The sequence below is a fragment of the Cinclus cinclus genome, chromosome 33 (genome assembly GCF_963662255.1).
Source record: "Cinclus cinclus chromosome 33, bCinCin1.1, whole genome shotgun sequence".
In the NCBI taxonomy this organism is placed as follows: domain Eukaryota; kingdom Metazoa; phylum Chordata; class Aves; order Passeriformes; family Cinclidae; genus Cinclus; species Cinclus cinclus.
The window spans coordinates 1,286,669-1,310,362 of NC_085078.1; positions in this window are offsets into that span (position 1 = coordinate 1,286,669).

Consider the following 23,694-nt stretch of genomic DNA (forward strand, 5'->3'; position numbering starts at 1 on the left):
CTGATGCTTCTGCCAAACCAGAGGGAAAGGTGTGGAAACACAGAGCAGTAGCCCTCCACACTTCTGATGAATGAATCATTACTGAGGGAGAAGGCAGTGCTCACGTTGGGGAACTGATGGCTGCCTGGAGTGTTTTCCATTGTGAGGTACACAATACCTCTCTTGTTTGCATCTACACTGACTCTTATGCTGTGTTTCAGGGATGTACAGAGTGGCTTCCTTTTTGGCAGCAAAATGATTGGGAAGTTAACCGAATTCCAGTATGGCAAAAGAGAGAGGTGGCAAGAAATTTGAACTATCGCAAGGTAAGAGAATTTTGCCATGCGGTGGGTAGCTTCACACATGCTAGATAGTTTCATCATTTTAATTTCCTGCCTCTTCATGGCAGACTCTGTTGCGTTTACTTTTCACAGAAGAGCACCGAGGGACATGAAGAACCAGATAACCCATGATAACACTGCTGATACTTCCTGACTGTTGGTATAATTTTACTTGAACTAAACCAACAAGATTGAAATGACAAAGCTTCATGGTTACAATAACACATAAATTCATTGCTGAATCCCTCATCAAACTTGTACACAGTTATGGCACAAGACCTCACGGCCGTGTTGTACTTTGTAAAGTTTAAAATCAGAATTGTTGGCTCCATTTCATTGCTGTACAGTTTTCCCATAAAATCATGTGTGGTAAAAACAATACAAATTACTGGGGGGAATTTGATGTGACTATTGTGACACCTGCTACTCCACCACCGCTTATCCTGAACCCTTTTAACAAACGAATGACAAGAGACATAATCGGCGTTGTGGGAGCAGGATTGGGAATTTTCAGTAGCATTGATTCAGAAGTACTGAGGAATAAATTGGCTACTACGTCTGGAGATGTCACCAAATTACAGCAACCACTGCAGTCATCTTTGACAGCTTTGGGAACCCAACAATGGTTCCTATCAAACATTTTGGCAAATTGGGAAAAGGTAAATGCAAATGACCGCAAACCGATAACTGATGAACTCGGTGCTGCACAAAATAACATCTCTTTAGGTCTCAGCTGTATCCAGGCTCAGCTGTGGGTGCGGTTTGTTGCTGCCTCAATTATCAGAGAAGGCGAGGAAGGCACTTTTCCTACTGAAATTCGGCAAAGAATTTGGGATAGTGCCACTGACTTTGAAGGAGAATTCCAATCCTGGTGGAACTTGGTACATTTTAGCTATGACCCCAGCACAAACACAGCCAGAGCCTTTGTGCTGATGATACATAATGCTTCAGTGCATTCCATATTCGCCATCATTGCATTCGGGCTGAATCGTGATGGAGCTATTCTCTATCCTTTTAAGCATAGAGAATGGGCCCGTCAAATTGGTGAGAAGTGGGAAACTGTGAATTTGGAAACTTGTACTGTCCGGGAACAACAAGGGTTTATCTGTGAAAGTAACGCAATTAGAGCTCAAGATATTTGTTTGGACACAGAGCCAAATGTTTGTAACTTTGAAATACTTCCAAGCGAGATTCCTGAAACGGTGCTGATTTATATAGGCAATGGTTGTGTATGCTTAAGAACTGCTGGCAACCTGTTATCATAGAAAATTTGGTAGTGCATAATAAAATCATTCGAATGTTTGCATTTGTAACTTTACTAGAATTGTAGGATGTGATTTCCTTATGTAGTCCCAGTTACGTCTTGCCGCCATTTGCAGTCCAATTACACATGAATCCACCATTTATTGCCTACTCCCGTTGGAATGAACCTCGCTCTGGTAAAGCAATTGCTGCTTCCCCAGGATTTAATTGAAATTTTGGAAAGGATTAAGAAAAACAGACCAAAACTCTGATAACTCTTCATCACCATGTAAAGGAACTACATCATGTTTCGGAAAGAGTAAAGAAAGATGCTGAACTCAAGTGGTGGGATACCCTCTTTGGGTGGTCACCTACTGCCACAGGTGTCCTGAACAAATTGTGTCATCCCATCACTGTCCTTTTGATTTTGGTTTTGATTGGTTTTGGTTATATCAGCAATCCTGTACAACATGAATTGGAGAATGATGAAGCAGTTAACACACTTGACATCCATAATGAATATACACAAGTCAGTCACTGATGACGTCCCCAAGGTTATTGATGCAAGATGAAAAACACATGAGTATTTAAAATGTTATATTGACGACTTGTGTTTTCAAAATCCAATTACCTAGAAATTATTTTATTTTATTAATTATCTACTTAAAATACTTCTTAATTATTTTAAATTGTGTTGAAATGATGTACTGGTATTGACTTGTTTTTTAATTATCTTACTTGTGTTTTGTACTGAAATTGCTTATTCATTATTTTAAATTGTGTTCAACTTACTTATTAATTATTTTACTTGTGTTTTCAATTGAAATTACTTAAATTAGTGTTTCAAATTGAAATTACTGATTAATAATTTTACTTGTGTTTTAAATTGAAAATACTTACTTAAATTGAAATTACTTTGAAAGATTGAACTTGTTCTTTCCCTTTCCCTTTCCCTTTCCCTTTCCCTTTCCCTTTCCTACTTTTTTCTTTGGCTGACTTTCTGTCCCGGTTTTTCGGAATATGCTACCAACCTGGATGAGTCCTGAAGACTTCGCTGTTGGAGTTGGCGGGAGAAATGCAGCACTCAGTGTGAATGATCAGCAAGTCACAATTTATTGCATGCTCTTAGTTACATTTATATCATCAATAATTAAGCTCATACATAGTGCAAAAGCAAGCTCATCACTGGCTACCGCAGCAAAGGTCAGTCCCACCCAGTTCCTCATTCTTGTGATCCTTTAGCTGCGGAGGTTCTGCATACTATCTTAACGGAAGTATCCTGTTATTGCAAAAGTGGTTCCATATCTATTGCTCAAGGAAAAGCTGTCCTTCAAAATACCCACTGTGTCAGTATTTTCCCAAAGCCCTGTCAGCTAGTTCTCGCATGGGAATATGGCCTTTCTCTCTAAGCCATTCTTCTACACTTCGCAACTGAAGACACCGCAGCAACAACACTACAAAGGAGCTCTCTCGACAAAGATTGTGAGTCACGGGGTGGTGTAAGAGACGGTCCAAAGTTTCCCTCATTTTCCTCATGACCGTCGCAAGAAGATGCCCGTGTACCCCACGTGCTCCTGACCTGGTCGGCTTTGAGCAGGAGCTCTGACCCGGCCGAGGTAGACGCGTGGCAGGTGGCTGTCACAGGTGCACTGTGCCGTGATGTGCTGTGCCGTCATAAGTGCCGGCCCAGACATGTGGGTGCCTGCTTCTCTGGACACACAGTGGTCCGTAAACATCCCTACCTCATGGCCAGAAGCCATTCGCTTTGAGGAAAGACTTTAAGAAGGTGACTCCTTGAAGAAGCCCCTTGAGATCTCCCCACAGAGGGAAGACCCGTCCATTGGCAGAAGGCCCCGAGCACACCCGTCTATGACCACAAGGATGGTGTCTCATCCCTTGGTAGCTATTTCCCTTCCCCTCTTTTCCCCTCTTTCTCTCTATCTCTTGACTTTGTTTCCTTAAAAACTCTGCCATCTATAGCACATAACTGTGTGCTTGGCACCAAATAAAAGTGCTCTGCTGTGAGTATTCTGAAGCATACTGTTGTCCCCTGCTGTGTCTTTTGTACCTCGAGATCAAAACGAACCATCATGATCCCCGCCTGTACTGGCAGATCGTGACAAGCTCCCAGCTTGTCATCCTCTGTACCAGAGATACTCTGAGTTGTACTTAGAGAATGCATCGTCCGTGAAATGTTCCAGCTTTAGGAGATGACTCCAGGAGCTGCAGCTGCATTGTCCTGCAGCCAGAGGCTTCCTGTGTCAAAGGCTGGGAGTGATTCCGCCCCAGTCACCTCTGAGCATCTTCCCAGCCCTGACAGATTGAAGCTCTCTGTGCCCCTGTGCTGTAGCCGGGGTGGCCGCAGGCAGTGCCCCAGCCCTGCTGGGCTGCACACAGGAGCTGCTCCTCAGTAGAAATGTCATTTTGTAGATCTTCTTGATTGGCAGGATCACCCTCTGAGCCAGGAGCCCAGCCCAGCCCAGCTCAGCAGCACAGACACAGCTGAATGACTTTAATGACCCTCTCAGGGCTTTGATGTTGTTTATATCAGACTCAGTCCCTGAGAGTGTGCTCAAAAATCTTGTCAAGAACTCAAAGTGATATTTAAAGTCCAAAGATTCTAGAAGCTGTAATGGGTGCCACTGAAGGACACATCGGAGAAAGTGTCCCCAGGTTCCAGTTAGAGCAGAACACTGGTGGAAGCGATGGCAGGTGCAGACAAACAAGGGAAAGGTGTCTCTGATGCTGAGCAAACCTCAGCACAGCAAGGCTCACTTGTCCCCTGCTGGCCAAGGGCCCAGGGCCAGCAGCCATGGCCAAAGTGCTTCAGCAGGTGGCTCTGGCAGGGCCTTTCAGCTGCTGCCCATCCCTGTGCCCTCTGCAGCCCAGGCTGTCCTACGGTGTCCATGCCCTGTGCCTCTGTCCCTGCAGGCTGTCGTCAACCCCCGGCTGCCCCACCTCGCTGGCCCCTTCCTTTGCTGCCAGCTTTGCGTCCTGCCTGCCTCTGCCTGGGCTCACAAAGCCTGGGGCTCGATACCTAGAAGGCCCTACTGGATTGCTCTGTAAGAATCCTAAGTGTCAAGTGCCCAGGGAGCAGGGTTTACATGCCATGGCGGGCACCACAGAACCCTTTTCTCCCCCATGTGCTGAGGGTGTGGCACTTGCCATTTCCAAGATCCCTGCGGTTGCCAAAGGGGCCTTTTTGGCTCCGCTGAGAAGAGTCCTAACTGTGAGCCCGTCTTTCACCTGCTTTTCCTGCAAATGTACTCAAGGAATCCACTTTTTTTTGAACTCTCGGGTCCTGTGTGTGTGCAGGTGTACCAACTGAAGGATGGAACAGGTCAGTTGGGGAGGTGATCTCCTTCTCTAGTGACTTTTGGTTTTGTTTTGGTTGTTGGATTTGTTTGATTGTATGGATTGGTTTGGTTTGGGGGGATTCTTTTGTTGGACTTTTTTGTGTTCTTGTTTTAATCAACTCCTCCTGGCAGCTCTGGGCAGGGCTCTGGAACCGTGTCTGACACTTGTCTGTGGCACAGTGAAGGCGGCCAAGGGGACCTTCGTTGAGCTGCGTGCAGAGGAATCCACATCAGCCCAGGCTGGGGGTGCTCAGTGGCCAGTCGGTTCTGTTGACTGGAACCTTTGCATGGAGCATGTCCAGGGATGGAATGTTGGGGCTGCCATGGCTGTGCTGTCACAGACAGGGGAACGCTGGGGCTGCCCCAGCTGCGATGTGCCAGAGAGGGGAAAGCTGGGGCTGCCCTGCTCCTGGCCAGCAGGATCCAGCACGGTGATTCTTGCCCTGTACTCAGCACTGTTTGGGCAGCACCTCGAGTGCTGTCTCCAGTTCTGGGCGCCCCGATTTAGGAAGGACGAGGAGGAGCTGAAGTATTTCGCGAGAAGGGCAACAAGGCTGGTGAGGGGTCTGGAACACAAGTCCTGTGAGGAGCGGCTGAGGGATCAGGGGTTATTTATCCTGGAGAAGAGGAGGCTCAGGTGAGACAAGGTGGTGTCAGGGCACAGGTGGGATTTGAGGATCGCTTAGGTCTTTTCCATCCTTGCTGCTTTTGTGATTCTCTGAAACCAGCCCTGGAGCACTTGCAGGATGAGCGCTGGGCCCCCTCTTCAGAAGCTCCAGCAGCCCAGGTCCCTCAGCTTCTCCACACAGTCCCCAGAGCCCATCCTGTCAGTCCTGCAGAGCCTCTCCAGCCCCTCCTCAGTGCCCAGAACAGGGAGCCCCACAGCCAGACACACCAGCCCAGATGTGCCCCCCTGGCCTGTGGTGCCCCTGGCAAGGGAGCAGCACGAGGCACTGCAGGACCCTGCAGACAATTCCTGTGGCACCACTGCAGTTTGGGCGTGGCTGCCAGGCAGCTCTCCCTGTGAGCAATGATGTCTGCAGTGGGACAGGAAACTCACAACTCCCGTGAACAAACTTTCAGGGGCCACGACAAACCTGAGTGGTTTCCCTCCCGTCCCCCAGACCTTGCTGGCCCCAGGGGCTGATGGCGTTTGTGCTCACTGAGGTCCATCTCCCCACACCAGCACCATGCTCTGCCAGCACTGATCTTCCCTCAGCTCTGCACACAGACATTGCTGCTGCAGCTCCAGAGAAGGGAACAAAAGGGGCATCTCTAGAGAAAACTTTCCGGGCAGATCCTGTTATAAATGAGAAACAAAAAGTCTTGATATTTAGCAGAATTTAGGTTGCTTTATTTGATATAGACGGAGCAAGCAGCGCTGGGGAACGTGAGGGGTCAGCGCCCACCCCACGCTCCGTTGAACCTTGGTTTGCAGCTCCTTTCTAGAGTATGGTTTTCCTTGTAGTAATCAATAATTCTTAATTTCTTTTGTTGTCATAATTCTGCCAGGTAAGCAGTGGTGGTTAAAAAAACATCCGTGGGACCGCTGTGTGAAATCTCCGGACAATTTGTCAAGTAACCACCTGGTTTTGGTAGATAAAGAACAGCAGAAGTGGGAAGTCTGGTCTTAGCAGATAGGTTGCAATTGATTACGCAAAGGCAGGAGATCTGATTTTGCAAAATCTTTCAGGCTCTGGGAAAACCTCATTTTGCAAACTGGTATCAAATACAATTTACTTAGGAAGCACAATATTCATAACAGGGGGATTTAAACAGAATGGTTTTAAAAATGTATTTCCCTTTATCGAGTTCCATGTCTTGTCTAAGTATTCTGGTTTATACAAACTCCAAAACTTTTGCGATTAACACGAATCATTTATCAATTATCACAATTTCCCCACTTCTCTTTTTTTATCCCATTAATTCCTGTTTGGGCTTTAAATTTTGTCAGTACTTCTTGTACTAGATTTAATTCATTTACTGCCATTAATTTCGTTGCCATCTCAGGGTCTCTTGGTATTGTAGCAATTTGCATTCCTTGAACCACTGATTGGACGTGTCAAATGAAACATGGAACAAGACAAGGCATGAACAGTAGTTCTAATAATGCACATGTTAACATAAAACCTAATTTCTTCCACCAAGTTCCCCCAACAGGTTACTTCACCAATTATCATTAAGCATAGAGTTCCAGGTTTGTACAGGTACAGGGGCTATTTGTTTTAATTTTTTTTTTCTGCAATTATAGTAATTATTTCACCGTTATAAATACCGTTTTTAAGCAGCATTCATAATTATTAAACTTGCCACACACTCCTTCTTCAGCTAATAGATAGTCCAGGGCTAGTCGACTTTGATATACTGCTGCTCTAGTTTGAGTAAGTTGCTTAGCTATTCCTTTCGTTGCTTGGGCTTAATCCCTCCCCCCTCTGTGGCCATTGTTCAGTTTTTTGCATTTCTCCACAGATCCAGCAGGGGGGTTCAGTTCAGTTCAGTAGTAATTTCTTTCGTTAATTCTGCTAAGAAATTCTTTTCCGAGGTGGGTAAGTCCCGTTTGCTGCTTTGTTGTTTCAATTTCTCGTGCAAGTTAAAACTTTTCTTATGGTTTGTTCTTGTTTCCTTGAGCGTTTTAATTGTGTTCTTTATTCATTCCTCCTTGCAGTGATTTTGCACTCCTCCCTGATCTGAATATCCCCACAGACCTTCTTTTGTGAAGCAGGGGTACGCTTCTCCTACTGGGCAACTTTGGTATGCCAATAGAGCCCACCATTTTTTCCAAATTGGTGGCTACCCAGTAACTTTTTCCTATAACAGTGCACGTTTCTAAGTTGTGCTTATTATAGCAGGCTGAACTGATATGAGTGTGGAGGGCAAGGGTGGATTCTGTGCGTCCGCCGTACCCGATTGTCTGGTAACACTTGGAACAAGCATCAGCACTATTTCCTTTCATCATAAGGAGCAATAGGATGACTCCCAGGACTGTTCTCATCCCTCTGCCTCCCTCAAGGCCTACGGGGTTGCTGCCAGTAGCGGAGGTTTGTTTAATCTTCTTGGCAGCACGGACTATGTCCTGGGGTCTCGCCCTTTGTCTTTCTCTTTTGGTATAATTTCTTAATTTTGTCCCAGCTTTTGGTTTTAACATTCCGGTACGAGGTACAGCAGTAACAGCACGGTATACTCAACCCTTTCCAGCACTTTCTTGCCAGTACCTCTGCTTTGGCTTTCTTTTTTTTTTTTTTTTCCTTTTCCCCTTGTTCTATTCTCAAATAACTCCCACCATTTATGATCATCAGTTTTGATTTCTCCTCTTGCTGATAGAGTATTAAGTACCTTAACAGTTTCCTTATATTAATTTCTTCTACACTGGATACATAATGCGAGTGGGAGACACCCACCACAGGAATGACCCCGCCACAACTCAGTACAATATGGACACCGTTTTTTGATGAACGGGCTGCAGTCACACCCAGGTTTAGGACAGGTGACTTTCAGTCCTGACTGGGAGACCTTCGAGACGAGTTGATCCGGTATCAACATCCAGTCCTGTGAATTCGCACTTCGAGGTCTCTGAGCTCGGGTGTCGCTGTCCAGCCTACAGTAGGAGGGGTTATGGGACCTTTGACTCTACTCACATGTGTTCACTCCTTTTTGGCTGTCTGTACAGCTGTTTCAGTGGTTAACAGAACTAAATATGGTCCTTCCCATTTTGGATCCAGACTTTCTTCTTTCCACACTTTAATTAACACATGTTGTCCTGGCTTAATCTTACGTATGGCAAATCCTAGACGGATGGTTTGAGCTAAAATTTCCTTCCACTTAATTCTTGCAAGTTTTTGTTGATGGTTATTATGTAACTTTGAAGAGAAGTGTCCTGAACTAAGATCAGATCAAGGTGTACTCCTTTAGGGTAAGACATACCATACAGCATTTCCTGTGGTGAAATTGAAGTTGTTTTCCAAGTTGGCATTCTTTGTATATTAGACAGGGCTAGTGGGAGGCACTTTGTCCATGGCATTTCAGTCTTAATTCTTAATTTTAACAGCTGTTGTTGAAATGTTTGACTGATCCTTTCAACTGTCCCAGAACTCTGAGGGTGCCAGGGTGTATAGTACTCCCAGCTGATGCCTAGGGCCGAGGTCAGGAACTTAAGCACCTTTGATGTAAAGTGCATGCCTGGTCGGAGTCTATTGCTGGGACCAGGACATGCTTTGGTATTATGTGTTCTATGAATATTTTGGCTACCACTTGTAATGTGGCTCTAGCTGCAGGGTGTGCCTCTAGCCAGTGGGTTAATTGGTTTACTATTACTAGTAAATATTTCCACCTTCCTACCACCTTTCCTGTGTTCAAGGGAACATTAACAAATCCAATTAATTCAGTCTCTTGTCCTGCTAATGGCACTTGCCCCAGGGGGTAAAGGGGAGCCTTTGTGTCATTATCTCTGTCCTCTCTGCTGATACCATCTCTCCTGGTATTTCTTTGACTCCAGGGAGTCCTTTGAGCTATAGGGGGAGAGGGAGCAGAGACCCTGGTTGGAGGGGGGGGGGAGGCATGGGGAAGGGGGGTCTCCTGTATTTTCTGTATTATACAGAGGTGGGAGATTATCAAGTGTTCCCAGGTAACTTTTTTTTATCCTCATCCCTTTTTTCCTTTAAAGTATATACCGAGAATGGTTTATGCTGTTCTGTCCACAGAGCAGCACAGTCACACTCCTCTCTGTAAAATGGTTCTTTACAAGCAACATATGTGTTTAATGCTCTACAAATCCAACCCTTAAACGATCCCAACATGGGCCAGTACAGATTATCTCTGCGGATCATTTCTTTGGTCCACTTTACCATACTATATTGAATCAATTTTTCTTTGCTTTTTACTTTGTATAATTCCCTTGTGTCTCAAGGTCTTACTATTACTCCCAAAGGGCTGGCTGGTGGTATTTCTGGCAACCTGCTGGGCTTATTTTATTTCTTTGTTTTTCTTTTTACTTTTATGTTTGTGATTATAAGAACTTTGACCCCGTTTGTGGGTCGTCTGGACTTGAACCCTTTTACTCTTTCTTTGTCCTATTTTTACCTCAATGGACTGTCTTGAAGTGTTTTGTGCTCCACAGAGTGGAATTTTGCTGAAAGGGTGCATTGATTATTCAGGGGAAATGGCCCAGGGCTTAAAGGGGTCAGGGTGTTCTTCAAGGGATGATCATCTCCTCATGCCACTAGAGGGGATCAGGACACCAGTGTCCCCATTACTCGTAATCCTCAAAGACAAACCCCAGAACACTCTGGTGCCCTCCGGGGTATGAGAGGGGCCTTGTTCCCACCCCTCTCCCTGCAGGCTCTGCTCACCTAGGCATCCAGCGAGGAAGCCTGGTGCTTCTGCTGCAGAACGCCTGCCAGCATTTCAGCCACACAAGGCTGGAGAAAAAGGCAGCATTAGAGACACACTGGGGGCACTGGGCTGGACTGGGAGGAAAGAGGAAAGCAGGGAGATCCTTGGAGAAGGGGCCTATGGGAGCAATGGGGTGCAGGAGCTGCTGTGCTCCTGCCCAGAAGCACTGGGGTCCTGGCCAAGGGGCACAGCTGGGGCAGGGGCTGCATGCTGGGTCATCCTGGGAGGTACTGGAGTGGCAGGGATGGAAATGCAGTGGGGCCCTCTGGGCAAGGGGTTCCCTGAGAAAGATCCATGGGCCTGGGGTGTTGTCTAGGACGCCAGTAGGGGTGCACTGGGCTGTGCTGGGACAGACTGGGATAATCTGGGGTGTAGTGGCCATGTAAGGGGACGGTCTGACACTGGCAGATTTCATGGTACCCACCAGAGGTGTCTTCAGGATCTCAAAGTTTTCGAAATCAATCTCCAGAAGGACCAGGAGACATCAGTGAATGCTGTGATGTCCCTGGTGCCAGCATGGGATGGGGGGACCAAACTGCTCCCCAGTTCACTGAGGGGATGCCCTCTAATCCCAGCACCCCACTCACCTCCCAGAGACCATCTTGGGTTCCTCCCACTCCAGCGCTGTCCCTGCCTGGGACTTGGCCACAGCTCCACAAGGCTCTTGACCCCACAGTGTGACTTCAATGCCCTGGCCCTTGGCCCAGGCCAGCACTGGCTCTGAGTAGGATGTGCCCATCCTAACAGACAAGGGGAAGTGGGCATTTCTCCTCGAGCAGCCACTGGAAGCTAATTGCGCAAACAGAGATGCCCTGTGACGAGGAGGGATGTTGCTCCCATGCCAGCATCTCTGATAAGCCCTGTTTACTCAGGGCCTGAAGCACCAGGAAGAAAGTGGCAATCTCGGGCTTCCTGGAAGGAAAATCCACAGTGAAGTTGTTCCTGAAAGCTGTCCCTGTCTGTGATTCCTCTTTGACATTTCAGAGCATTAGCGAAGGCTTCTGCTTCTCTCTTTCCACAGGGACCCTGTGGATCCATCAGATATGTGTGGTGGGAAGACGTGTGCCCAGATGGGAAAACATTTCAGGCCACTGCCTTGACTGTTTGCTCTGGAACTTGTCCAAGGAGCCACAGTAGCCACGGGGGAAGATTTTCCTCTGGAATGTTGCTGCTCTGTGCCCATGGAGGAGAGAGCAGAGTGTCCCTGTTGGGGATTCTTGGCCAGATGGACAAGTGCTGTGGTGTCATTGCTGTGCAGACATCACCTTGGAGAGGAACTCGGGAAGTGTCTGCAGGGTGCTAACCGGGAACTTTGGCTAGGGAGAGGTCCAGGCTTCCTTGGAGATCAGTGCCAGTCAGGGGGATGGCATTGGATGGCCACTGACCATGTGCCAACAGTCTGGGGACAGTGACCTGGACACACACAGAGGTTTCCAGTGTGGGTGCAGTGACCCCCATTTCCAGGGAACCCCGTGGGAATGTCCCTTCATCCCTGGGGGCTGGGTCTCAGCCCTCCAGAAACTGTCCCTACAGTTGTATTTTCCTACACTTGGGCCAGCCTTTCAGGACAAATGAGTTTCCCCTCTCCTACCGACAGTGACTTCAGTATAAGCAATTTGCAAGAAGGTTCTCAGCACAGGAAAGACTCAGACCTCATGAAACTGTGCCAGGGGAGGACACCAAGACACTTGGAGAGCTGGAGCACCTCTGTGACAGAGACAGGCAGAGAGAGCTGGCAGTGTTCAGCCTGGAAAAGAAAAGGCTGCGGGGACACCCCATGACCCTTTCAGATCATCAAGGCACCTCACAGGAAACAACAAACCTGTGTTAATGCCACAGAATGTCAAACAAGAATCAGTGGCATGGGCAGCTCTCAGGAACCATTTCTTGATGGATTTTTGCTTTGTGAAAGCCCAAGATATTTGAATGTCTTCCTGGTTCCTCAGGCCCTGGATGAACAGGGCTTATCAGAGATGCTGGCAGGGGACCAACATCCCTCCCCCTGAATGGGCACCTCAGTTTTCCCAGTTTGATCCCAGTGGCTGCCTGGGGACAAACACCAACTGCCCCATATCCCTCAGGATGGGCACATCCTGCTCTGGGCCATTGCTGGCCTGGGCCCAGGGCCAGGGTATTGCAGAGACACTGAGTGGGGACAAGGGCCCTGGGGAGCTGTGGGCAAGTCCCAGTGAGGGACAGTGCTGCAATGGGAGCCTGGTTGGACATGGGGTCCCTGGAACCTCCTGTGTGTGGCACCTGTGCATAGCAGGACCCAGTGCTCTGGGAGGGCACAATGGCTGCAGGTGTGACAGGATGAGGGTCTGCCCCAGGGCAGGGGATATTTCCACCTGGACTCCACCCTGGGGCTGAAGATGGGACCAGTTTGGGGCATGCAGGGAAAGGGAAATAATGGGGTGGTGTGGATGTGTGAAGTGCCACACCTGAGCCATTCCCCAGCCTTCAGCCTTGTCTGCGGGTGATCATCATTTCCCAGTTCTGCCCAGTGTCTCTAGTGCCTAGAGACCCAAATCACCTGGCTATTTCCTAGGTTTATGACACCGTTGTCCTAGCATGCCCCAGTTTTCTGAGATTCTGGAGTCTTGTTGTCACCAGAAGAGGGGTCAGTCCATCTCCTGTTTCTCCATGGGACAGGAGGGGGAAGAGTGATGATTCTGCACTGACAGGCTGGGTGAGTAGCTGGGGTCAGCTCTGGGATATCTTGAAGAAAAAGCCCTTGGAGAGAAGGGAAACCAAAGATGGGGGAATGTGACTCTGGAGGCTGTTGGAGGATGGATTGGGTTGGAGTGGGGGTGTTCTCCACAGGTGATCCAGCTTCCTTCGGCTCCCTGACCACCCCTCTTGGACCCCAGAGGTGCCTGGGCCCTTGCAGGGGCAGGAGGCCCATGCAGGAAGCTGGAGAGATGATGGGCAAGGGGGTTGGATGTGTGCCACAGGTTGGATGGAATCTGTCCAGGGCTAGGCTTGTGGCCAGGGCTAGGGGCTGGGCCAAGCCAGGCTTTGGCCTGGGAGCTGCTGGGGAAGGAGCAGGGAGGAGTCCTGACAGGCTAAAGGTGCTCCTGCCCTGCGGCAGCCTCAGAAAGAGTAAGGGTTCAAGTCCAGACGACCTACAAACGGGGTCAAAGTTCTTATAATCACAAACATAAAAGTAAAAAGAAAAACAAAGAAATAAAATAAGCCCAGCAGGTTGCCAGAAATACCACCAGCCAGCCCTTTGGGAGTAATAGTAAGACCTTGAGACACAAGGGAATTATACAAAGTAAAAAGCAAAGAAAAATTGATTCAATATAGTATGGTAAAGTGGACCAAAGAAATGATCCGCAGAGATAATCTGTACTGGCCCATGTTGGGATCGTTTAAGGGTTGGATTTGTAGAGCATTAAACACATATGTTGCTTGTAAAGAACCATTTTACAGAGAGGAGTGTGACTGTGCTGCTCTGTGGACAGAACAGCATAAACCATTCTCGGTATATACTTTAAAGGAAAAAAGGGATGAGGATAAAAAAAAGTTACCTGGGAACACTTGATAATCTCCCACCTCTGTATAATACAGAAAATACAGGAGACCGCCCTTCCCCATCCACCTCCCCCCCCCCCCCCCTCCAACCAGGGTCTCTGCTCCCTCTCCTCCTATAGCTCAAAGGACTCCCTGGAGTCAAAGAAATACCAGGAGAGATGGTATCAGCAGAGAGGACAGAGATAATGACACAAAGGCTCCCCTTTACCCCCTGGGGCAAGTGCCATTAGCAGGACAAGAGACTGAATTAATTGGATTTGTTAATGTTCCCTTGAACACAGGAAAGGTGGTAGGAAGGTGGAAATATTTACTAGTAATAGTAAACCAATTAACCCACTGGCTAGAGGCACACCCTGCAGCTAGAGCCACATTACAAGTGGTAGCCAAAATATTCATAGAACACATAATACCAAAGCATGTCCTGGTCCCAGCAATAGACTCCGACCAGGCATGCACTTTACATCAAAGGTGCTTAAGTTCCTGACCTCGGCCCTAGGCATCAGCTGGGAGTACTATACACCCTGGCACCCTCAGAGTTCTGGGACAGTTGAAAGGATCAGTCAAACATTTCAACAACAGCTGTTAAAATTAAGAATTAAGACTGAAATGCCATGGACAAAGTGCCTCCCACTAGCCCTGTCTAATATACAAAGAATGCCAACTTGGAAAACAACTTCAATTTCACCACAGGAAATGCTGTATGGTATGTCTTACCCTAAAGGAGTACACCTTGATCTGATCTTAGTTCAGGACACTTCTCTTCAAAGTTACATAATAACCATCAACAAAAACTTGCAAGAATTAAGTGGAAGGAAATTTTAGCTCAAACCATCCGTCTAGGATTTGCCATACGTAAGATTAAGCCAGGACAACATGTGTTAATTAAAGTGTGGAAAGAAGAAAGTCTGGATCCAAAATGGGAAGGACCATATTTAGTTCTGTTAACCACTGAAACAGCTGTACAGACAGCCAAAAAGGAGTGAACACATGTGAGTAGAGTCAAAGGTCCCATAACCCCTCCTACTGTAGGCTGGACAGCGACACCCGAGCTCAGAGACCTCGAAGTGCCAATTCACAGGACTGGATGTTGATACCGGATCAACTCGTCTCGAAGGTCTCCCAGTCAGGACTGAAAGTCACCTGTCCTAAACCTGGGTGTGACTGCAGCCCGTTCATCAAAAAACGGTGTCCATATTGTACTGAGTTGTGGCGGGGTCATTCCTGTGGTGGGTGTCTCCCACTCGCATTATGTATCCAGTGTAGAAGAAATTAATATAAGGAAACTGTTAAGGTACTTAATACTCTATCAGCAAGAGGAGAAATCAAAACTGATGATCATAAATGGTGGGAGTTATTTGAGAATAGAACAAGGGGAAAAGGAAAAAAAAAAAAAAAGAAAGCCAAAGCAGAGGTACTGGCAAGAAAGTGCTGGAAAGGGTTGAGTATACCGTGCTGTTACTGCTGTACCTCGTACCGGAATGTTAAAACCAAAAGCTGGGACAAAATTAAGAAATTATACCAAAAGAGAAAGACAAAGGGCGAGACCCCAGGACATAGTCCGTGCTGCCAAGAAGATTAAACAAACCTCCGCTACTGGCAGCAACCCCGTAGGCCTTGAGGGAGGCAGAGGGATGAGAACAGTCCTGGGAGTCATCCTATTGCTCCTTATGATGAAAGGAAATAGTGCTGATGCTTGTTCCAAGTGTTACCAGACAATCGGGTACGGCGGACGCACAGAATCCACCCTTGCCCTCCACACTCATATCAGTTCAGCCTGCTATAATAAGCACAACTTAGAAACGTGCACTGTTATAGGAAAAAGTTACTGGGTAGCCACCAATTTGGAAAAAATGGTGGGCTCTATTGGCATACCAAAGTTGCCCAGTAGGAGAAGCGTACCCCTGCTTCACAAAAGAAGGTCTGTGGGGATATTCAGATCAGGGAGGAGTGCAAAATCACTGCAAGGAGGAATGAATAAAGAACACAATTAAAACGCTCAAGGAAACAAGAACAAACCATAAGAAAAGTTTTAACTTGCACGAGAAATTGAAACAACAAAGCAGCAAACGGGACTTACCCACCTCGGAAAAGAATTTCTTAGCAGAATTAACGAAAGAAATTACTACTGAACTGAACTGAACCCCCCTGCTGGATCTGTGGAGAAATGCAAAAAACTGAACAATGGCCACAGAGGGGGGAGGGATTAAGCCCAAGCAACGAAAGGAATAGCTAAGCAACTTACTCAAACTAGAGCAGCAGTATATCAAAGTCGACTAGCCCTGGACTATCTATTAGCTGAAGAAGGAGTGTGTGGCAAGTTTAATAATTATGAATGCTGCTTAAAAACGGTATTTATAACGGTGAAATAATTACTATAATTGCAGAAAAAAAAAATTAAAACAAATAGCCCCTGTACCTGTACAAACCTGGAACTCTATGCTTAATGATAATTGGTGAAGTAACCTGTTGGGGGAACTTGGTGGAAGAAATTAGGTTTTATGTTAACATGTGCATTATTAGAACTACTGTTCATGCCTTGTCTTGTTCCATGTTTCATTTGACACGTCCAATCAGTGGTTCAAGGAATGCAAATTGCTACAATACCAAGAGACCCTGAGATGGCAACGAAATTAATGGCAGTAAATGAATTAAATCTAGTACAAGAAGTACTGACAAAATTTAAAGCCCAAACAGGAATTAATGGGATAAAAAAAGAGAAGTGGGGAAATTGTGATAATTGATAAATGATTCGTGTTAATCGCAAAAGTTTTGGAGTTTGTATAAACCAGAATACTTAGACAAGACATGGAACTCGATAAAGGGAAATACATTTTTAAAACCATTCTGTTTAAATCCCCCTGTTATGAATATTGTGCTTCCTAAGTAAATTGTATTTGATACCAGTTTGCAAAATGAGGTTTTCCCAGAGCCTGAAAGATTTTGCAAAATCAGATCTCCCGCCTTTGCGTAATCAACTGCAACCTATCTGCTAAGACCAGACTTCCCACTTCTGCTGTTCTTTATCTACCAAAACCAGGTGGTTACTTGACAAATTGTCCGGAGATTTCACACAGCGGTCCCACGGATGTTTTTTTAACCACCACTGCTTACCTGGCAGAATTATGACAAAAAAAGAAATTAAGAATTATTGATTACTACAAGGAAAACCATACTCTAGAAAGGAGCTGCAAACCAAGGTTCAACGGAGCGTGGGGTGGGCGCTGACCCCGCACGTTCCCCAGCGCTGCTTGCTCCGTCTATATCAAATAAAGCAACCTAAATTCTGCTAAATATCAAGACTTTTTGTTTCTCATTTATAACAGGATCTGCCCGGAAAGTTTTCTCTAGAGATGCCCCTTTTGTTCCCTTCTCTGGAGCTGCAGCAGCAATGTCTGTGTGCAGAGCTGAGGGAAGATCAGTGCTGGCAGAGCATGGTGCTGGTGTGGGGAGATGGACCTCAGTGAGCACAAACGCCATCAGCCCCTGGGGCCAGCAAGGTCTGGGGGACGGGAGGGAAACCACTCAGGTTTGTCGTGGCCTCTGAAAGTTTGTTCACGGGAGTTGTGAGTTTCCTGTCCCACTGCAGACATCATTGCTCACAGGGAGAGCTGCCTGGCAGCCACGCCCAAACTGCAGTGGTGCCACAGGAATTGTCTGCAGGGTCCTGCAGTGCCTCGTGCTGCTCCCTTGCCAGGGGCACCACAGGCCAGGGGGGCACATCTGGGCTGGTGTGTCTGGCTGTGGGGCTCCCTGTTCTGGGCACTGAGGAGGGGCTGGAGAGGCTCTGCAGGACTGACAGGATGGGCTCTGGGGACTGTGTGGAGAAGCTGAGGGACCTGGGCTGCTGGAGCTTCTGAAGAGGGGGCCCAGCGCTCATCCTGCAAGTGCTCCAGGGCTGGTTTCAGAGAATCACAAAAGCAGCAAGGATGGAAAAGACCTAAGCGATCCTCAAATCCCACCTGTGCCCTGACACCACCTTGTCTCACCTGAGCCTCCTCTTCTCCAGGATAAATAACCCCTGATCCCTCAGCCGCTCCTCACAGGACTTGTGTTCCAGACCCCTCACCAGCCTTGTTGCCCTTCTCGGGAAATACTTCAGCTCCTCCTCGTCCTTCCTAAATCGGGGCGCCCAGAACTGGAGACAGCACTCGAGGTGCTGCCCAAACAGTGCTGAGTACAGGGCAAGAATCACCGTGCTGGATCCTGCTGGCCAGGAGCAGGGCAGCCCCAGCTTTCCCCTCTCTGGCACATCGCAGCTGGGGCAGCCCCAGCGTTCCCCTGTCTGTGACAGCACAGCCATGGCAGCCCCAACATTCCATCCCTGGACATGCTCCATGCAAAGGTTCCAGTCAACAGAACCGACTGGCCACTGAGCACCCCCAGCCTGGGCTGATGTGGATTCCTCTGCACGCAGCTCAGCGAAGGTCCCCTTGGCCGCCTTCACTGTGCCACAGACAAGTGTCAGACACGGTTCCAGAGCCCTGCCCAGAGCTGCCAGGAGGAGTTGATTAAAACAAGAACACAAAAAAGTCCAACAAAAGAATCCCCCCAAACCAAACCAATCCATACAATCAAACAAATCCAACAACCAAAACAAAACCAAAAGTCACTAGAGAAGGAGATCACCTCCCCAACAGACCTGTTCCATCCTTCAGTTGGTACACCTGCACACACACAGGACCCGAGAGTTCAAAAAAAAGTGGATTCCTTGAGTACATTTGCAGGAAAAGCAGGTGAAAGACAGGCTCACAGTTAGGACTCTTCTCAGCGGAGCCAAAAAGGCCCCTTTGGCAACCGCAGGGATCTTGGAAATGGCAAGTGCCACACCCTCGGCACATGGGGGAGAAAAGGGCTCTGTGGTGCCCGCCATGGCATGTAAACCCTGCTCCCTGGGCACTTGACACTTAGGATTCTTACAGAGCAATCCAGTAGGGCCTTCTAGGTATCGAGCCCCAGGCTTTGTGAGCCCAGGCAGAGGCAGGCAGGACGCAAAGCTGGCAGCAAAGGAAGGGGCCAGCGAGGTGGGGCAGCCGGGGGTTGACGACAGCCTGCAGGGACAGAGGCACAGGGCATGGACACCGTAGGACAGCCTGGGCTGCAGAGGGCACAGGGATGGGCAGCAGCTGAAAGGCCCTGCCAGAGCCACCTCCTGAAGCACTTTGGCCATGGCTGCTGGCCCTGGGCCCTTGGCCAGCAGGGGACAAGTGAGCCTTGCTGTGCTGAGGTTTGCTCAGCATCAGAGACACCTTTCCCTTGTTTGTCTGCACCTGTCATCGCTTCCACCAGTGTTCTGCTCTAACTGGAACCTGGGGACACTTTCTCCGATGTGTCCCTCAGTGGCACCCATTACAGCTTCTAGAATCTTTGGACTTTAAATATCACTTTGAGTTCTTGACAAGATTTTTGAGCACACTCTCAGGGACTGAGTCTGATATAAACAACATCAAAGCCCTGAGAGGGTCATTAAAGTCATTCAGCTGTGTCTGTGCTGCTGAGCTGGGCTGGGCTGGGCTCCTGGCTCAGAGGGTGATCCTGCCAATCAAGAAGATCTACAAAATGACTTTTCTACTGAGGAGCAGCTCCTGTGTGCAGCCCAGCAGGGCTGGGGCACTGCCTGCGGCCACCCCGGCTACAGCACAGGGGCACAGAGAGCTTCAATCTGTCAGGGCTGGGAAGATGCTCAGAGGTGACTGGGGCGGAATCACTCCCAGCCTTTGACACAGGAAGCCTCTGGCTGCAGGACAATGCAGCTGCAGCTCCTGGAGTCATCTCCTAAAGCTGGAACATTTCACGGATGATGCATTCTCTAAGTACAACTCAGGGTATCTCTGGTACAGAGGATGACAAGCTGGGAGCTTGTCACGATCTGCCAGTACAGGCGGGGATCATGATGGTTCGTTTTGATCTCGAGGTACAAAAGACACAGCAGGGGACAACAGTATGCTTCAGAATACTCACAGCAGAGCACTTTTATTTGGTGCTAAGCACACAGTTATGTGCTATAGATGGCAGAGTTTTTAAGGAAACAAAGTCAAGAGATAGAGAGAAAGAGGGGAAAAGAGGGGAAGGGAAATAGCTACCAAGGGATGAGACACCATCCTTGTGGTCATAGACGGGTGTGCTCGGGGCCTTCTGCCAATGGACGGGTCTTCCCTCTGTGGGGAGATCTCAAGGGGCTTCTTCAAGGAGTCACCTTCTTAAAGTCTTTCCTCAAAGCGAATGGCTTCTGGCCATGAGGTAGGGATTTTTACGGACCACTGTGTGTCCAGAGAAGCAGGCACCCACATGTCTGGGCTGGCACTTATGAGGGCACAGCACAGCACGGCACAGTGCACCTGTGACAGCCACCTGCCACGCGTCTACCTCGGCCGGGTCAGAGCTCCTGCTCAAAGCCGACCAGGTCAGGAGCACGTGGGGTACACGGGCATCTTCTTGCGACGGTCATGAGGAAAATGAGGGAAACTTTGGACCGTCTCTTACGCCACCCCGTGACTCACAATCTTTGTCGAGAGAGCTCCTTTGTAGTGTTGTTGCTGCGGTGTCTTCAGTTGCGAAGTGTAGAAGAATGGCTTAGAGAGAAAGGCCATATTCCCATGCGAGAACTAGCTGACAGGGCTTTGGGAAAATACTGACACAGTGGGTATTTTGAAGGACAGCTTTTCCTTGAGCAATAGATATGGAACCACTTTTGCAATAACAGGATACTTCCGTTAAGATAGTATGCAGAACCTCCGCAGCTAAAGGATCACAAGAATGAGGAACTGGGTGGGACTGACCTTTGCTGCGGTAGCCAGTGATGAGCATGCTTTTGCACTATGTAAGAGCTTAATTATTGATGATATAAATGTAACTAAGAGCATGCAATAAATTGTGACTTGCTGATCATTCACACTGAGTGCTGCATTTCTCCCGCCAACTCCGACAGCGAAGTCTTCAGGACTCATCCAGGTTGGTAGCATATTCAGAAAAACAGGGACAGAAAGTCTGCCAAAGAAAAAAGTAGGAAAGGGAAAGGGAAAGGGAAAGGGAAAGGGAAAGGGAAAGGGAAAGAACAAGTTCAATCTTTCAAAGTAATTTCAATTTAAGTAAGTATTTTCAATTTAAAACACAAGTAAAATCATTAATCAGTAATTTCAATTTGAAACACTAATTTAAGTAATTTCAATTTAAAACACAAGTAAAATAATTAATAAGTAAATTGAACACAATTTAAAATAATGAATAAGCAATTTCAGTACAAAACACAAGTAAGATAATTAAAAAACAAGTCAATACCAGTACATCATTTCAGCACAATTTAAAATAATTAAGAAGTATTTTAAGTAGATAATTAATAAAATATAATAATTTCTAGGTAATTGGAGTTTGAAAACACAAGTTGTCAATATAACACCTTATTTTAAATACTCATGTGTTTTTCATCTTGCATCAATAACCTTGGGGACGTCATCAGTGACTGACTTGTGTATATTCATTATGGATGTCAAGTGTGTTAACTGCTTCATCATTCTCCAATTCATGTTGTACAGGATTGCTGATATAAGCAAAACCAATCAAAACCAAAATCAAAAGGACAGTGATGGGATGACACAATTTGTTCAGGACACCTGTGGCAGTAGGTGACCACCCAAAGAGGGTATCCCACCACTTGAGTTCAGCATCTTTCTTTACTCTTTCCAAAACATGATGTAGTTCCTTTACATGGTGATGAAGAGTTATCAGAGTTTTGGTCTGTTTTTCTTAATCCTTTCCAAAATTTCAATTAAATCCTGGGGAAGCAGCAATTGCTTTACCAGAGCGAGGTTCATTCCAACGGGAGTAGGCAATAAATGGTGGATTCATGTGTAATTGGACTGCAAAAGGTGGCAAGACGTAACTGGGACTACATAAGGAAATCACATCCTACAATTCTAGTAAAGTTACAAATGCAAACATTCGAATGATTTTTAGTATGCACTACCAAATTTTCTATGATAACAGGTTGCCAGCAGTTCTTAAGCATACACAACCATTGCCTATATAAATCAGCACCGTTTCAGGAATCTCGCTTGGAAGTATTTCAAAGTTACAAACATTTGGCTCTGTGTCCAAACAAATATCTTGAGCTCTAATTGCGTTACTTTCACAGATAAACCCTTGTTGTTCCCGGACAGTACAAGTTTCCAAATTCACAGTTTCCCACTTCTCACCAATTTGACGGGCCCATTCTCTATGCTTAAAAGGATAGAGAATAGCTCCATCACGATTCAGCCCGAATGCAATGATGGCGAATATGGAATGCACTGAAGCATTATGTATCATCAGCACAAAGGCTCTGGCTGTGTTTGTGCTGGGGTCATAGCTAAAATGTACCAAGTTCCACCAGGATTGGAATTCTCCTTCAAAGTCAGTGGCACTATCCCAAATTCTTTGCCGAATTTCAGTAGGAAAAGTGCCTTCCTCGCCTTCTCTGATAATTGAGGCAGCAACAAACCGCACCCACAGCTGAGCCTGGATACAGCTGAGACCTAAAGAGATGTTATTTTGTGCAGCACCGAGTTCATCAGTTATCGGTTTGCGGTCATTTGCATTTACCTTTTCCCAATTTGCCAAAATGTTTGATAGGAACCATTGTTGGGTTCCCAAAGCTGTCAAAGATGACTGCAGTGGTTGCTGTAATTTGGTGACATCTCCAGATGTAGTAGCCAATTTATTCCTCAGTACTTCTGAATCAATGCTACTGAAAATTCCCAATCCTGCTCCCACAACGCCCATTATGTCTCTTGTCATTCGTTTGTTAAAAGGGTTCAGGATAAGCGGTGGTGGAGTAGTAGGTGTCACAATAGTCACATCAAATTCCCCCCAGTATTTTGTATTGTTTTTACCACACATGATTTTATGGGAAAACTGTACAGCAATGAAATGGAGCCAACAATTCTGATTTTAAACTTTACAAAGTACAACACGGCCGTGAGGTCTTGTGCCATAACTGTGTACAAGTTTGATGAGGGATTCAGCAATGAATTTATGTGTTATTGTAACCATGAAGCTTTGTCATTTCAATCTTGTTGGTTTAGTTCAAGTAAAATTATACCAACAGTCAGGAAGTATCAGCAGTGTTATCATGGGTTATCTGGTTCTTCATGTCCCTCGGTGCTCTTCTGTGAAAAGTAAACGCAACAGAGTCTGCCATGAAGAGGCAGGAAATTAAAATGATGAAACTGTCTAGCATGTGTGAAGCTACCCACCGCATGGCAAAATTCTCTTACCTTGCGATAGTTCAAATTTCTTGCCACCTCTCTCTTTTGCCATACTGGAATTCGGTTAACTTCCCAATCATTTTGCTGCCAAAAAGGAAGCCACTCTGTACATCCCTGAAACACAGCATAAGAGTCAGTGTAGATGCAAACAAGAGAGGTATTGTGTACCTCACACTGGAAAACACTCCAGGCAGCCATCAGTTCCCCAACGTGAGCACTGCCTTCTCCCTCAGTAATGATTCATTCATCAGAAGTGTGGAGGGCTACTGCTCTGTGCTTCCACACCTTTCCCTCTGGTTTGGCGGAAGCATCAGTGAACCAAGAATTTGCTGATTGTTCAGAGGAGAAAGGAGGGGCTACTTTAATTGCCGAGGCAGCTTTGTCTTGGCTGCTCCCCAAGCTCTCAGTTTCTTGTATAGCCCAATGTTTTATAGCAACTTCTGTTATTGAGAAGATGTTACAATAATGTTCAATCTGGGCATACCACTTCCTAGCTGAGGATCTATGGGCCACCGCGTCAGGCAGGGGAGCCCCAGTAGTGACCACTACGATCACTTTGAAAGGACCTCTTAATGAAATTGGTCGTTGCCCTACAATTTTCTCCACTTCTAT